At 44.1% G+C, this 15,053-nt stretch overlaps 1 protein-coding gene across 1 annotated transcript in view; it reads right to left on the bottom strand.

Annotated features, from left to right (window-relative positions):
* TCERG1 (transcription elongation regulator 1) overlaps nucleotides 1-15,053 on the bottom strand; it is a 143,288-nt gene that overhangs the window by 122,982 nt on the left and 5,253 nt on the right. Inside the window, exon 2 of the mRNA XM_089909458.1 lies at nucleotides 13,432-13,549. The gene's annotated coding sequence lies outside the window, so the exon portion shown is untranslated. The remainder of the gene's footprint in view (nucleotides 1-13,431; nucleotides 13,550-15,053) is intronic.

Below are 15,053 nucleotides of genomic sequence, written 5' to 3'. Positions count from 1 at the left end.
TGTGTAAGAAGAAAATATTTGTCAAAGATATATATTTTTTCTAAATCTGATGCTTAAGAAATGCTGATCCAATGGGAAAATAATTCTGGGGGCCTGGTGCAGGCTCCTTACTAGAAAACCAAGTGGAAAATCCATAAAAGAGAGAATGGGGGGAGATTCAGACAGAGTGGGGACTATGAGTAAAGCAAGAGAATTGGAATGATCTAATTATTATATATTTTGAAGAGCAATAGAAGAACAGAAAAATCAATTATGGGATTCTGTCCAGCAGAATTCATAAATGAAGCAGAGCTACATGTAGTGACATGGACAAATCTCCAAAATAGGAAGTTGTTTAAAGATACTAATACAGGGCTTCCCTGGTGGCGCAGTGGTTGAGAGTCTGCCTGCCGATGCAGGGGACACGGGTTCGTGCCCAGGTCCGGGAGGATCCCACATGCCGCGGAGCGGCTAGGCCCGTGAGCCATGGCCGCTGAGCCTGCGCGTCCGGAGCCTGTGCTCTGCAACGGGAGAGGCCGCAACAGTGAGAGGTCCATGTACTGCAAAAAAAAAAAAAAAGATACTAATATAGCAAAAAAATAAAAAAAGTTTTTTAATGGGCATGGGTAATATACGCCTAACTTTAGCAGACCAGTTACTTCTGGGAGAATGTGAATAGCAGAAAAAATAAGACTGAATTTGGAAGCCCCTGGAAAGTGTTAAGCTAAAAAGCCCTTACTCTGTTAAGTCAATTTATATACATTATCACCAAATCATCCCAATAGTCTCAAGAGGTAGATAATTTTATCATCTCCATTTTAAAAGTGAAGAAACTGAGGCACAGAGAGAGTCAGTAGGTTTCCATGGTCTCACTCCAGAGTCTGTGCTCTTCAAATCTGCACTCTAGAGCCTTTTACAAATGTTAGAAATACTAAATTGCTGGGGATATTATCATTACAAAAGAACAGAGCAGTTTCAGTTCTTCTGCTAGAAACTCCTCTAAAAGAGCAGGCAGCTTCTCTAGGAGGATCAGTGGCCCACTCGAACCTCAAATATTACACTTGGCTTAGAGGACAGCTAAGCTCTTCCATAAAGCTGGGAGAGGAGGGGTAAATGGCAGCATTTAGCTTTTGTGACTGAACTGTGCAGGCGTTGGAACCCTTCCACCCACTTGAAAAACGGTCGCCCATCTGACATTAATAGAAAAAGACCATTAAAAAGCTTTATGCTATTCTGTTCTCCTGGTTCTAGTCCCTCTTTGTCTTTGTTGCTGCTGGCATTTTATAAATTATGGATGCGCCTAGGTGCTGCTGTTCCCCCTGCTTCCTCTGTAGAGCCGCTTGCTCCCCGCGCCTGCATCGCATCCTTCCTCTGAGCAAAGGACCGAGCGGCCCAGACCCCACACCCGTGTAATTAGCGCGCCTCACACAGCTCGGGTGTCAGGACTGCTTCCACTCACTGCCAGCCTTCCGCCAGCCCCTGTCACTCACGCGGAAGTCAGCTAGGCGGCGGCAAGGCCCTCCGCGCAGGCCCGGGAGGCGGGGAGGGGATGCTCAAGGTGGAAACTTGGCGTTCCCTGCCGCTAGCTGGCGTCTGGGGACAGCTCTGGAGTTCGGCAGCTGCCTCCGACAATGTGGAAAGGAGGGACGTTAATATCTGCCCCTTGACTGGCCCCAGAGGAAGCTGAGGAGGGAGTAGATGGAAAGTGGGTGGAAAACTCCTAAGAAGCCCACAGCTGGGATGGATTTGGGGGAATAACCAGACCCGCGTTTCCAGAAATACGCTGCTGGCGAAATATGCAGTGTCGATGGTAAGGAGAGTATTGGGGTGATAACACTTTTATTTTCATGGATCTGTATTTATTTTAAAGTTGATAGAGTTAGGGATAGAAATAGAGACAGAGACAGAGAAGAAATAGAGACAGAGATACAGATACAGATAGAAACGGAGATGTAGCTCACTCATCAAACCCATACTCACAATTTCATTAATATTGTTGTTAAAGCAGATATACTCCGGCGTTCAACTTTAAAGAAATATTAAATTACACACAGTTGATATGCAAAGAGGGCAAAGATGATAAAGGACACACAAATGACAGAGAACTGCAAGAGAACCAGCGATTCTTAATAGTTTGGAGGGTCATGCATCCCTATAAGAACTTGATGAAAAAAATTTTTAAGAATTTGATTAAAGCAAAGGACTTGCTTGCACCTCCACAACACAAATACAAATACTCACAAATTTAGGGTGCAAAGGCAAGGTTCTTGCAGGTGCCCTGAAGGCCCTTTCTTGACCACAAGGGATATACATGGACCCCAGACTGAGACCCTCTGAGCTATACTGTGAAGTCCTCCAAGGCAGGATTGGGCGTTTTTCCTTACTGTATCCCAGGTGCATCGGAAATGCTCAGAAATACTTGCTCAAGAAATCCATGAGCTGTAGTTCAAATCCTCTTTTTTCCCCCCCAGAAGAGCCCAGAAAGATCACTGGATTTGTCCATAATCACAAAACTAAGGCAAAAACCTATGTCTCCTGATTCCCAGCTACTCCACTAAATGTTCCCATCTCCCACTCACCTCTATCCCCTAACTCTTTAACCACCCCTACTACTTCTGCCTGCATCACCTCCCAAGAATTCATTATTTTAGGACTCCAGAGATGGACAAAATGTAGAAGGAGAGAAGGAAAGTCAGGATGGGTGCAAAGAGGATGTCAGGTTTGGCCCTGGGCCCTCCCTCCTGACACTTCTACCCCACCTTCCTCCCAAGCACCTGTGGTCAATAAAGGAGATATAGAGAGGGCGGTGAGCCCAGGACCACCCTCTGTGCCGTTTGTTAGTGATGGCATGGAAGAAAGAGACAGGTATATAGATTTAATTTCCTTGGAATGTTCTACCTAAGTCCTTTCCCGGTTGGTTATGAGATGTACAAAGTTTACATAAGAGACCCATTAATGATCCATCTCTGGGGTTAATATTTAATTAGACAGGTTTTTTTTAAATGAATACTATTATGGGGGAGACTGCTTCAGTGCTTGTCTCTTTCCTCTGGGATGCAGTGTTCAGATACAGAATTCTAAGCCCCTCATGGTTCCCAAGGAAACCCTTGCCACTGGTGACTCCATGCCAGTCACAGGGGGCAGCAAAAGCCTAGAGAAAACCCTAGATGTAGGAGACTTAAAGAGCTCTCTAATCTCCTTTAAGGGTTCAGCCAGAGACCATCTGGCTGACTACATACATCCAGTGTCAGGGACACCACTATTCCAAAGGGAGCCTATCCAATGTTTGGACCATTCTGATGGTGCCAGAGACCTTCTGTAGATTAACATCAAATTACTAACTTCTAGTGGTCTTAATTCACCAATTTGTGGCCAAAGAAACCAAGTCTAACTCCTCTTGTAAGTGGGTTTCTAACTATCATCGTTATTTGAGCACACCTGTAGGTAGGTACTATGCTAAGCAATTTACATACACATCTCATTTAATCCACTCACAACCATGTGACGTGGGTATCTTTAGTGTTCTCATCTTTCAGATGACCTGAGCAAGGTCATCAGTAAACACTGGAATGGGATTCCAACAAATCCAGGTGTGTCTGACTCAATACCCCATGCTTTTTACCATCGTGCCACACAGTCTCTCACTGCTTCCCGCTCAGGAACCCCTGAGATACCTGAAGTAAGCTCTCGTGTTCCCCATCCCCTCCTGACTCTCTGAGGCTTCTCTTTCTAGGTGAAAATCCTCAGTGCCTTCAGCCCAAAGTGAATGGTTTCTGACTCCCCCTCACTGGGGGGCCAACGCTGACGATTCTCCGGTACCCACTCTCCACTTGGTCTATGCCCCACTTCAAGGTGGGTGCCCACAACCCAGCCCAGCACTCCTGCTGGCTAGTTCATTCAGAATACCATGGGCCTTATACTCCCCACAGGCAGTGCAGACATTGCAGTGTGAGATGAAATTTCTGTTGGTTCATATTTCATGTTAAGGCTTGACTCAAACCCACATGTGTTTTGTTGCATAAAATTTTCTTTTGTTAAACCATGTTTTCCAGTCCTTTGCCTCTGCAATTGTTTGGAACTATGTATACATTTTTAATGTGCATTTCTCACTATTTCAATTCCGTTCTTAAATCTGGTCCATCAGTCCAACCTCTCGAGATATTTCAGAACTTGATATTCATTGAATTTTTTCTCATCTCCCAACTGTGTGCTAGTTCGAAACACGATAAGCCTGCCTTTCAGGTTTCTAAGCTTTTCATAAACATTAAACAGCAGCGAGGAGAGACCCTTGAAGTTGAACATGTCTGGATACTGCAGGGGCTTTGCGTGCCCTGCCCACGCCTTCTGTGCACCTGATTTCAGTGCAGCAGTGGATAGCTCAGCACACATGGTCAGCATCTAGTTCTCCCTCTGGTGTCTCTCTGCTACTCTACTTGCAGGCTTTCTCCAAGGCTAAGGGTGGCCGCTTAGCCCTGGCACAGCAGAGCCTGGAAGTTGGGAGGGAGTTGAAGTTTCCAAGAGCAATCCTCAGTCAATGGTGCATAGATGTCAGTGGATAAATGCCCAGCTTCCCATCTTTCAGAGGGACCGTTCAGCTGAAGCACAGATCACGTGGTTCCTCAGAGGCCTGCGAGGGAGGCTGAGCTCCAGTTGCTCCAGTGATAACCAGCTCACAAGTGCACGCTGTGTGTATTAACTTTTCTTCATTGTGTCTCACTTTCCTCATTCTTTCAGTCAGTCTTCCCGGGATCACCTCCCATAGAAAATATCTGCTCCTAAGTTTGTGTCTCGGAAACGTATGAACTGAGGCAAGTATGAGGCTGGGGCGAGTAAATAGATAGAAGGTGGATCATATTTGTTTGATTCAGGACTTTCAAAAGTATTTTATGCTTAAATTCATTAAGAAAAAATATATCTAAAAAATAGAGAAACTTTCGAACTAGAGAACTGAAGGGGAAACCCTAGCCATAATACCACCACCTTAATAAAATTACTAGCCAGAATTTTTATATGCTATATTTTTTAATTAATTAATCTTTTAAATACATTCATTTTATTAGTTAGAACTTCTTGCATTGACAGTAGGGTAAGCTTTCTCTAATTTGCAAATTACAGGAATCTTAATCCATCAATTTTCTTTTCTTTTTTTTTTCTGGTCCCATGCACTTTTTATTTTTCTTCAGTTTTTTTGAGAAATAATTGACATATAGCACTGTATAAGTTTAAGGTGTCCAGCAAAATGATTTGATATACTGTATTTCTTTTCAGTCTTTTTCTAGGCAAGTTTTAATATCAAGAGAATTATACTCTATACGTCACTGCATATCTTACCTTTTTTTTTAGGTAAGAAGAGGATTTATTTAGAGAGATACACATTCTATAGACAGAATGCAGTCCGTCTCAAAAGGCGAGAGCGGCCCCAGGGCATGGGGTCATCTCAGAAATTAAGAGAAGCCGAGGGAGAAACACACTGCACAGACAGAGTGTGGGCCATCTCAGAAGGCGAGACGCCCATATCTTACATTTTTAAGTTAATGTTTCCTTATTCTTTCAATGTTATCAAATAGTCCAAAAACCATTACTTTCGATCACACTGTTTAATAATTATTTCTTTATTTATCAATCGCCCCAGGGGTCCTTGACCTCTTGAGGGCTGTGCCTGTGTCTTATGTATCTTTTTCTTCCTAGCACTAGCTCAGTGCCTGGCACACATCTAAATGTCCATTAAAGCTCAGTAAATTGAGTGAACACACCATAGCTTATTTTGGCATTTGCGTATGGCTACACGTGAGTCGTTTCCAAATTTTCAAGGTCTTCATTCATGCTGCTGTGAACATATGGTAACTAGAACACCTTGGATTTTCCATCACCCTTTCTCTCCCTGCATCTATATTAGCCTCATTCATATAATGAACTTTGATAATCCATTTCATGTGAAAAGTGGTGAAGCAAACAACTCAGAACATGTTACCTACTTCATTGGTTCTGCAGCTCACAAGCAGGAGCAGTTCAACTTGGATAAACAAGCCAAGCAGGTAACCCTAAACTTGCCATCCTTATTGGAAATTTCCATGAGGGTTACTCCATGTTAAGTAGTACTCCACCGGTTCCCAGAGAGGACACATTTCTATTTCTTCCACTGATCACAGAACTGAGAATGTCCAATTATTTTTTATATCAAATAAGTTTTTTTTTTACATCTTTATTGGAGTATAATTGCTTTACAATGTTGTGTTAATTTCTGCTGTATAAGAAAGTGAATCAGCTCTATGTATATATATATATATCCCCATATCCCCTCCCTCTTGCGTCTCCCTCCCACCCTCCCTATCCCACCCCTCTAGGTGGTCACAAAGCCCCGAGCTGATCTCCCTGTGCTATGCAGCTGCTTCCCACTAGCTATCTATTTTACATTTGGTAGTGTATATATGTCAGTGTTACTCTCTCACTTCGTCCCAGCTTACCCTTCCCCCTCCCCGTGTCCTCAAGTCCATTCTCTATGTCTTCATCTTTATTCCTGTCCTGCCCCTAGGTTCATGAGAACCATTTTTTTTTTAGATTCCACGTATACGTGTTAGCATACGGTTATTTGTTTTTCTCTTTCTGACTTACTTCACTCTGTATGACAGACTCTAGGTCCATCCACCTCACTACAAATAATTCAATTTCGTTTCTTTTTATGGCTGAGTAATATTCCATTGTATATATGTGCCACATCTTCTTTATCCAGAAAATGTCCAATTTACCTGCTGACATCACCTAGTTTTATAAACATTATGCCTAGTTTTATAAACACTAATAATTCAATAATAGTAATAGTAGATCAAATATATTTTTCATCTCTAATATGCCAGATATTTTATATATGTTGTCAATCACATATAACTATCACAGTACAACTCTCTTACTATTATTATCCCTATTGAATAAATGAAGAAATCAGGGGTCAGAGATTACACAAAATGGTAATTGCCTGGGGTTACACAGAAGAATAGAGAATTAAAAGTATAATTTCATTTTATAGAAAAAAAATTTTTTATCAAGAATTAAATGTTAACTGCCAGAACTAGTTTTGTGAATAGGTGTAAAAGTCACCTGCTTAAACGGTATAACCTGAGGGATATTAAAATATTGTCCTGACCCCAGAGCTTCACCTATCACTTTCTCCTGCCAGTGGGCCTGGAGATGCCATCATGAACTTACTTTTTGACTATGGCATTGCCTGAAGACAGTCCTTGGGAAAGAGAACCAGAACTGCCCTAGTTGGGCCAGTATATTAAGACCTTTGCACGCGTTGTCATGTCAACCCCAGTCAGATTGTCAGATTAGCCAGCCCTGTGGTTCTCAACTCTGGCTGCACATTATAATTATTATCTTTGGAGAGCTTTAAAATATACTGCTGCCCAGACCTCAGCTGTCCCCCTTGAGATTCAGATTCAACTGAGCTGAGGTGAGGCACAAGCAGTCTTGAGAATCCCTGAGCCAACTGGCCACTTTATAAAACCCTGACAAAAATGAGATGTAGAACAAGTAACCCTGGTTGAGAATATCTGTTATGATACCAAGTAAAAGGGCAACTCTCAAGTTCAATATGTAAGTGGAAAATACCGAACAACAAAACAGGGTTTGGAAGACATTAAAGATAAATTTTCTCTGTGTTTGTCATAGACCAACCTATTTTGTTAGAGCTTTGTCTTGGAATTCTCAGTACTTTCTTCCATCTTTTACCTAATTATGTATAGTTTCCTTGATGACTAGTGGGGCCTTAGGCTCCACGCTTAGTACAGGGTTCAAAGGCCTGGGCTAGGTATGAAATAGGAACAGTACTGACTGGGGATAAAACAAAGATGAAGCAAATAATTCATTCTACTCAGATCTCACCATGACAGGGGCAAGCAGAGAATTAGGAATTTGGCCTGAAGCAACAGGATGGGAACTTAGAGTCCAGAATGGGGAGTGGGGGTGTGAAGGGGCTGAATGGAGAACTGGAGGAATGGCCTGGAAACTTTCCCTGAAGCACTGACATATAGACAAGGAGGGCTATTATAGGCACCTGTGCTATGACCTCAGGTAGGGAGGGAACCATTGGTTACACTGAGGACACTAGGCTGGTAGAGAATTCTCCTATCCTTGCAGGAAATTCAGCCCGACATCTGAAGAAAGAATCATTCCCTTTGGTTATCTTTAGAAGATGAAGCATTGTATCCCACTGAAGGAGTAGTGCTAGAAATAATTAATTTATTGATTGTCTACTTTTTTTTTTTTGCGGTACACGGGCCTCTCACTGTTGTGTCCTCTCCCGTTGCGGAGCACAGGCTCCGGACGCGCAGGCTCAGCGGCCATGGCTCATGGGCCCAGCCGCTCCGCGGCATGTGGGATCTTCCCGAACCGGGGCACGAACCCGTGTCCCCTGCATCAGCAGGCGGACTCTCAACCACTGCGCCACCAGGGAAGCCCCCATGATTGTCTACTTTTTGCTAGTGTTCAAACTATTTCATTATCTTATTTAACCCTCACAATGACTCTATGACATAGTTACTATTATTATTTTCTGGTCTGGATATGGTTCAGTTGTTACTTGGCATCAATTTCCATCATCTTCTTTTTTCTTTTGGCCACACCATGCGGCATGTGGGATCCTAGTTCCCCAACCAGGGACCAGACCCTCGCCCCCTGCATTGGAAGTGTGGAGTCTTAACCACTGGACCACCAGGGGAGTCTCAATCTCCATCTTCTTTAAGGTAGCTTCCTGTTTTGGAGAGGCTAGAAAGCTAATCATTCATTTCCAGCCTCCCTTGTAGGACTCTAGATGTGAGATAGATTTCATGAAGTAGATATGCTCAGGCAAGATTTAGAAGGCAGAAATAAAGTGAAGGGCAATTTCCTGCTATTATGCTGTTTTCAGCTGGCAAGAAAAAGTATGGAGACACTAAGGTCTCATCTCCAGCTTCCATAGGCAGTTGTAGTGGTAGTGGCAGCTGGTTTCAGTGATCTAGTGTCCACAATGGACATTGGATTGGCACTGGAGGCTTTCCTGATTCCTGGATAGCAGCAAGATGATATGTTCTGGACCTCAGTTGTTCCAGTGAGCTGCCAGTTACTCACTGTCAAGATTGTGACAAAGGTCATAGCTCCCATAATATTCTGAGAGCCATCCCTACATGTCCAACCTACAGCCCACGCCTTCTGCCCTTCCAACAATTTTGTAAGTACTGCATTCCCAGTAATAAATCTCTGTGCTTCAAAATTCTTAGGGTGATTTCTGATTCCTACACTGAACCTTTTTTATGGATAATGAAACTGAGTCTTAAGAGAGTATAAATATAATAGATATAAATAGATCTCCAAGATTGCACAGCTTAGGAAAAAATAGAGCCAGAATTCTACACTTCATTCGACAAAAAGTATTCCAGAATTTAGAAGAACAAGAGTGAAGTATTCACGGGCTGTATTTCTAGTAGATTTGACAAAGCCAAGTTCTGCAAAGCCAAGTTCACATATCCTCTCTACCCACTTTTAAACCTATGAGTTGCACTTGTGACTGCGGTAAGTGCTTAACTTAATTGGTTTGTATCCATGCCGGGACCTCTGGGATGCCACTTACATAACTCATCCATAGGAGTCTGTCTTGCCAATAAGCACTTGCAGAGGCTCTCACTCAATAGCCACATAAAACACAGAGCTCTGTTCTCTATAACTACCTACTTGCCTACCCTAATTCTTGGGGTTCAGAGGAACTAATGGCAAAGGAATTATAGTAGCTGACACATAGTAAGCACTTACCACGTGCCAAGCATTGTTCTGCTCCTTTACATTATTTTCTGGTATAATCCTCACAACAACCCTGGGAGGTAAGCACAATGATTGACCTGCATCTTAAAGATCAGGACACCGAGGGCTTCCCTGGTGGCGCAGTGGTTGAGAGTCCGCCTGCCGATGCAGGGGACATGGGTTCGTGGAAGATCCCACATGCCGCAGAGCGGCTAGGCCCGTGAGCCTGCGCGTCCGGAGCCTGTGCTCCGCAACGGGAGAGGCCACAACAGTGAGAGTCCCGCGTACTGCAAAAAAAAAAAAAAAAAGATCAGGACACTGAGACCCACAGAGCTGAAGTCACTCTCCCATGGTCATGTAGCCAGGGGGTAGCAGAGCCTAGATACCAACCCAAGCACTCTCTTATTTATCATGCTATTCTGTCTCCCAGTCATACTAAGCATGCTTTGTTTTAATTTTGTGCACCATGGTAAACGGCATGAAATCCTCCCTGTAGTAAGGTCAGAAACAAACAAACAAATCATGAGTGGTGGTATCCTTTGGAATCAGCCCTCCTCCTCCTTGCCTCATCCCACCTCAGTCCTGTCAGGCTGCAGCCTCTCCCACGTGCTGCTGGGCTGGAGTCTCCAACTATTCTGAACAAGACAAACCAGACACGACCAACCTTACTGCAACAGTTCATGGGGCTACATTTGTCTTCTCCATTCTTCTTTCTGTCAATATGTCATGATCACCTCAGACACAATGGTCTCCCTTTCCATGGGCATACAGGGCACAGATCTGTATAGTTAGAGCACGTGTGTGGGCACAGAGAAAGAAAGATATTACTAGAAAATGGTTAGACCCTCGGCAGGCTCATGAAAGTTTAACATCCGAGTAAACACGAGGTTCTCTAATTAGACAGCCCTCTTTCTCCTGCCCAGCGTTTCTACCCAACTCCCGTTTCTCCTAGAAATAGATCCTCACGAAGGCAAGCATCTTTTTAAAATTCTGTGCTACAGACAGCCAGACTAAGACGGTTCTGTCAAAATTACAAAACACTATACTTTCAAATAGATGCTGAACTATTTAGTGATTTTACACTGTCCAAATGCTGGGCTCTTTGGGTAGACAATGTCTTGGTTTCCCTCCTATCTCTTTTGTTATGACATTCAGTAAATAGAGAGATATTGCTCTTCTTCATAATTTGTAAAATAATAATTCACATTAAGGATCAAGCTCCTCTGCTAGTTTTGGGGTTTCAAATCGGGTAGCCAAGAGAATGAGAAGCTCAGAATTCTCTTCCAGTTCAGTGAAGCGATTGGGGCTGGCAGGGCTCAAGCTTCACTTCTCAGGATTGGCTTCTGTCTCATGTCAATGTTTTCTCCTTCCTATAACTTTTCCTTTACCTTACTGTGGTTTCTTGAAGTATAAACTGTATTCGCTATCACTTCTTCCTGAGAGCTCTCTGATTTGGTCTTAAAGTGAAATACATATATTAGAAGCAGAAAGCAGCACAATGTGTTTTTGGCATATGCACCTGACATTTCAAAGGTTCCTATATACTTGGGCAAAGCCATTTTTCCCTTACCTGTTTCAGAAAGAGCGAGAGTGAGAGAGAAAGAAGGGAAGGAAAGAAATAAGGAAGGAAGGAAGGGAGGGAGGGAGGGAGGGAGGGAGGAAGAAGGGAAGGAAGAAAAGAAAGAGAGAAGGAGGGAGGAAGGGAAGGAGGGTGGAAGGCAAAAGAAAAGAAAACCTATTTAAGATGAGGATGGGCTTGCTTATGTGCATATTCCTTTAACTCTAGGGCACATATACATTCCCTAACCTCTGTGTAGAGTTCACTGTAAGGTTCACATGAATTCTGCGACAGCTATAAAAATGATTAAAATGAACAGCTATCCACTTATCTAAGATCAAAGAGTTCTAATAAGCTCTGCAAGTTCCTCAAGAGCAGGGATCCTGCCTTTTTTCTCGCTGTATCCCCAGTACAGTTTAGTGTAGTGCCTTGCATGTCCCTCCAGTAAATATTAACTCAGCGCTTCCAGTTCTTACTGAGGTTACACAGATGAGTTAAGACCTGGAGAATAAGTACATCAACAAACATGACATGTGTGATGAGTGCTATACAAATGGCATGTCATGTGGGAGAACAGAGAAAGGAGCTACTGGCTGACTCAGCCCACGGAAGACAGGGAAGCATCACACAGGAGGTGGCCTTGGAGTAAGGACTTGAAGGATGGATGGAATTTTGCCAGGGAGAGGGAACAGCATGTGAGAGTTATGGCAGCAGGAAAGAGTATGACACAATGGGGAAACAGGGATACCTCTGAATGTTTGGAGCGGAGAATCCATGCAGAGCCTGAGCACGTGGAGTGGAGGCTGAAAGATGGGTAAAGGGACTTGTGTGGCATGGTGAAGACATCCTGGGAATGCAGGCCAGAGTGGGAGACAGAGGCACTTTCTCACATTGCTGTTGGGTACGCTCAAGGCATATGCTTTATGGAGAACAAATTGGCAATATCTATCAAAAGTACAAATGCATATCCCCTTTGACCCAAGAATGACACATCTAGTAATCTATCCTAGAGATAAGTTGTGAAGTCGCATAGGTACAATGTTACCTATCACAGCATTGCTTGTGAAAGCAAAAGACTGGAAAAAAACTTCAATTCCATGAACAGGGATTGGTTGAATAAATTATGATACGTCCCTAGAATGGAATAAAATGGGAAGCTGTGAAAGAAAAAGAGAGAGAGAGAGAGAGAGAGAGAGAGAGAGAATAAACTCCTTATATATTGACAGGGAATAAGCTCCAAGATATATTAAGTATAATAAGAAGAGCATAGAACGGTATGCATAGTTTGTTACCACCTTGAGAAAAAAAGAATACATGAAAACACATATACATAAATACGTACTGATACACACATACATAAATAAGAAAATACATATGCTTATAATTAGTAAAATTTCTCTGGAAGGACACACAAGAAATTGATAATAGTGCTGGGTGGATGGGAAGAGAAGTAGAAGGGATTTTAACTGTATAGCATTTGGCACCTTTTCAATTTGGGACCATGTGAATGTAACACCTAGTCAAACAAATTGAGTATGATTAAAACTAAAAAAAAAAAAGTTATGATATGATCAGACGTATTTTTCAGGAGGATGAAGATTGTGAGAAGCAACAACCCAAGAGGAAAGAGGCCAGGGTCTTCCCTGGTGGCGCAGTGGTTGGGGGTCCGCCTGCTGATGCAGGGGACACGGGTTCGTGCCCCGGTCCGGAAAGATCCCACATGCCACAGAGAGGCTGGGCCCGTGATCCATGGCCGCTAAGCCTGCGTGTCCGGAGCCTGTGCTCTGTGATGGGAGAGGCCACAACAGTGAGAGGCCCGTATACAGCAAAAAAAAAAAAAAAAAAGAAAGAGGCCAGAGGCAGGGAGACTAATTACGAGGCTACTGACCCATGCAATCGTGAGGCAGTGAAGCCCTGGAGTCAGTGGAGGTGAGCATGGAGGAAGGGCACAGATTCGGGGGATCAGGCGAGGGTGATTTTACCTGCCCTATTTTGAGCATTTACTATATGCCAGGCACTTTACACACATCAAGTCATTTAATCCTTCCTACCAGCATAAAAGATTTTACTAGCCCCATTTTACAGATGAAGAACCGAAAGTTCAGAGAGGTTACATGACTTACCAAGAGCCAGTCACACAGGTAGAAGAAATGGTAGAACCAGGATTCAAATCCCTAACCCCACACCACTCACGGGGCTTCCATAGCACGGGAGCAGGTAACCAGATCTGGAGGCAACGTGCTGTGAATAGAAAAAGGGGAAAAGCTCAGAGAGAGCATGGAAGCCTTTTGGCATCTCTGAAAGATGGAGCTCCTGAGGCTGTGGACGGCTCAGGAAAAGAACCAGGGCAGGTACCCTGGTCTGTGGGCGGCAAATCAGGGTGATCCTTGAGGGGCAGATAGTTCCTTTGTCCTGAGATCGACTCTGACACATTGAGAGAAGCTCAGACAAACTCTCCCAGCTCACTGTCCCCTGAGGCCTGCTACGGCAACGTGTGCCTCTCCCTCCCCAGCTGGAAGGGGTTCCCTGGGGTGTTGTTTAGCCGGAGCGGGCTCCATATTTTCCTCTCCCATCTCCCTGCGGTATCAAGTGTGTGACTATTGATTTCCTCCCTGCATTTGTTTTTGTTATCCATTATTTATGGGATCATTTTTCCATCCTTCGTTCATGAAGGCAAATTTTGTGTAAAAATCAATTGAGTGAGTGCCGCCGATGGCTCGTCGCGTTTTCTTGGCTTTCATCTCCGAGGCTCCAGTTCTCAGGAGATGCAAAGCCGGATATTAAGGAGCATGCGAGAATGGGAAAAGGAGGTGGGGGACAGGGCAGGGTTCCGAAACCCGCCTTAAGGGACCTAGTCCTTGGGGCAATGGCTTCTCGTTCCTGGAACAATACACTCTGTTGAGCTCACCTGGAAGTCTAGGTAAGGATTAATGTCTTCCTGCCCTGAACGGATCCCTACTTCCCTTGCCCATTTGCTGGGCTGTGGTCTAGAAAGGGGTGGAGTCCCAGCTGCAGAAACTCATTTAGATTTATTTCATTGTAGAAATCCTCCAGGATCAAGCTCTCTAGTCGCTTAACCTCAAGACCCCAGGAAAGACATCCCAAAAGATTAGACGTGGAGGAGTGGGATTAAGGGCAGGGCTGTTATTGAATAAGCAGCTTGAGCACTTCACATGTATTCTTATTAGAGCTTTAGCACATGTTGTAACATAAGTAGAATGAAAAAAGGAGTAGGGGGACTTCCCTGGTGGCGCAGTGGTTGAGAGTCCGCCTGCCGATGCAGGGCACACAGGTTCGTGCCCCGGTCCGGGAAGATCCCACATGCCGCGGAGCGGCTGGGCCCGTGAGCCGTGGCCGCTGAGCCCGCGCGTCCGGAGCCTGTTGCTCCGCAACGGGAGAGGCCACAACAGCGAGAGGCCCGCATACCGCAAAAAAAAAAAAAAAAGGAGTAGGGGACTTGGTGTCGGAAAGTCCTAGTTAAAGTCCCTACTTGGCCCTTTCCTAGGCTGTGTGCCCTTGGGTAAGATACTTAACCTCTCTGTGCCAGAGTTTTCTCAGTTATAAAGTGAGGATAACACTGGTGCTTACCTCCAGTGAGGCCCTGCATTTAAAGGTAGGTGACCGGTTCGTGGTAAGGACGCAATAAACATAATCATCCTCAGCTTAAGTGTCACTTATACAGGAAGCCCATCCCTTAAGTGTCACTTATACAGGAAGCCCATCCCTTTTCACCTCAGCTAAAGTG

This window comes from Delphinapterus leucas, chromosome 3, assembly GCF_059928025.1.
Source record: "Delphinapterus leucas isolate spDelLeu-1000000601 "Yukka" chromosome 3, BTC_Dleu_Yukka2, whole genome shotgun sequence".
In the NCBI taxonomy this organism is placed as follows: domain Eukaryota; kingdom Metazoa; phylum Chordata; class Mammalia; order Artiodactyla; family Monodontidae; genus Delphinapterus; species Delphinapterus leucas.
The sequence above is the reverse complement of the archived record's forward strand: the minus strand, read 5'-3'. Positions and strand labels throughout refer to the sequence as shown.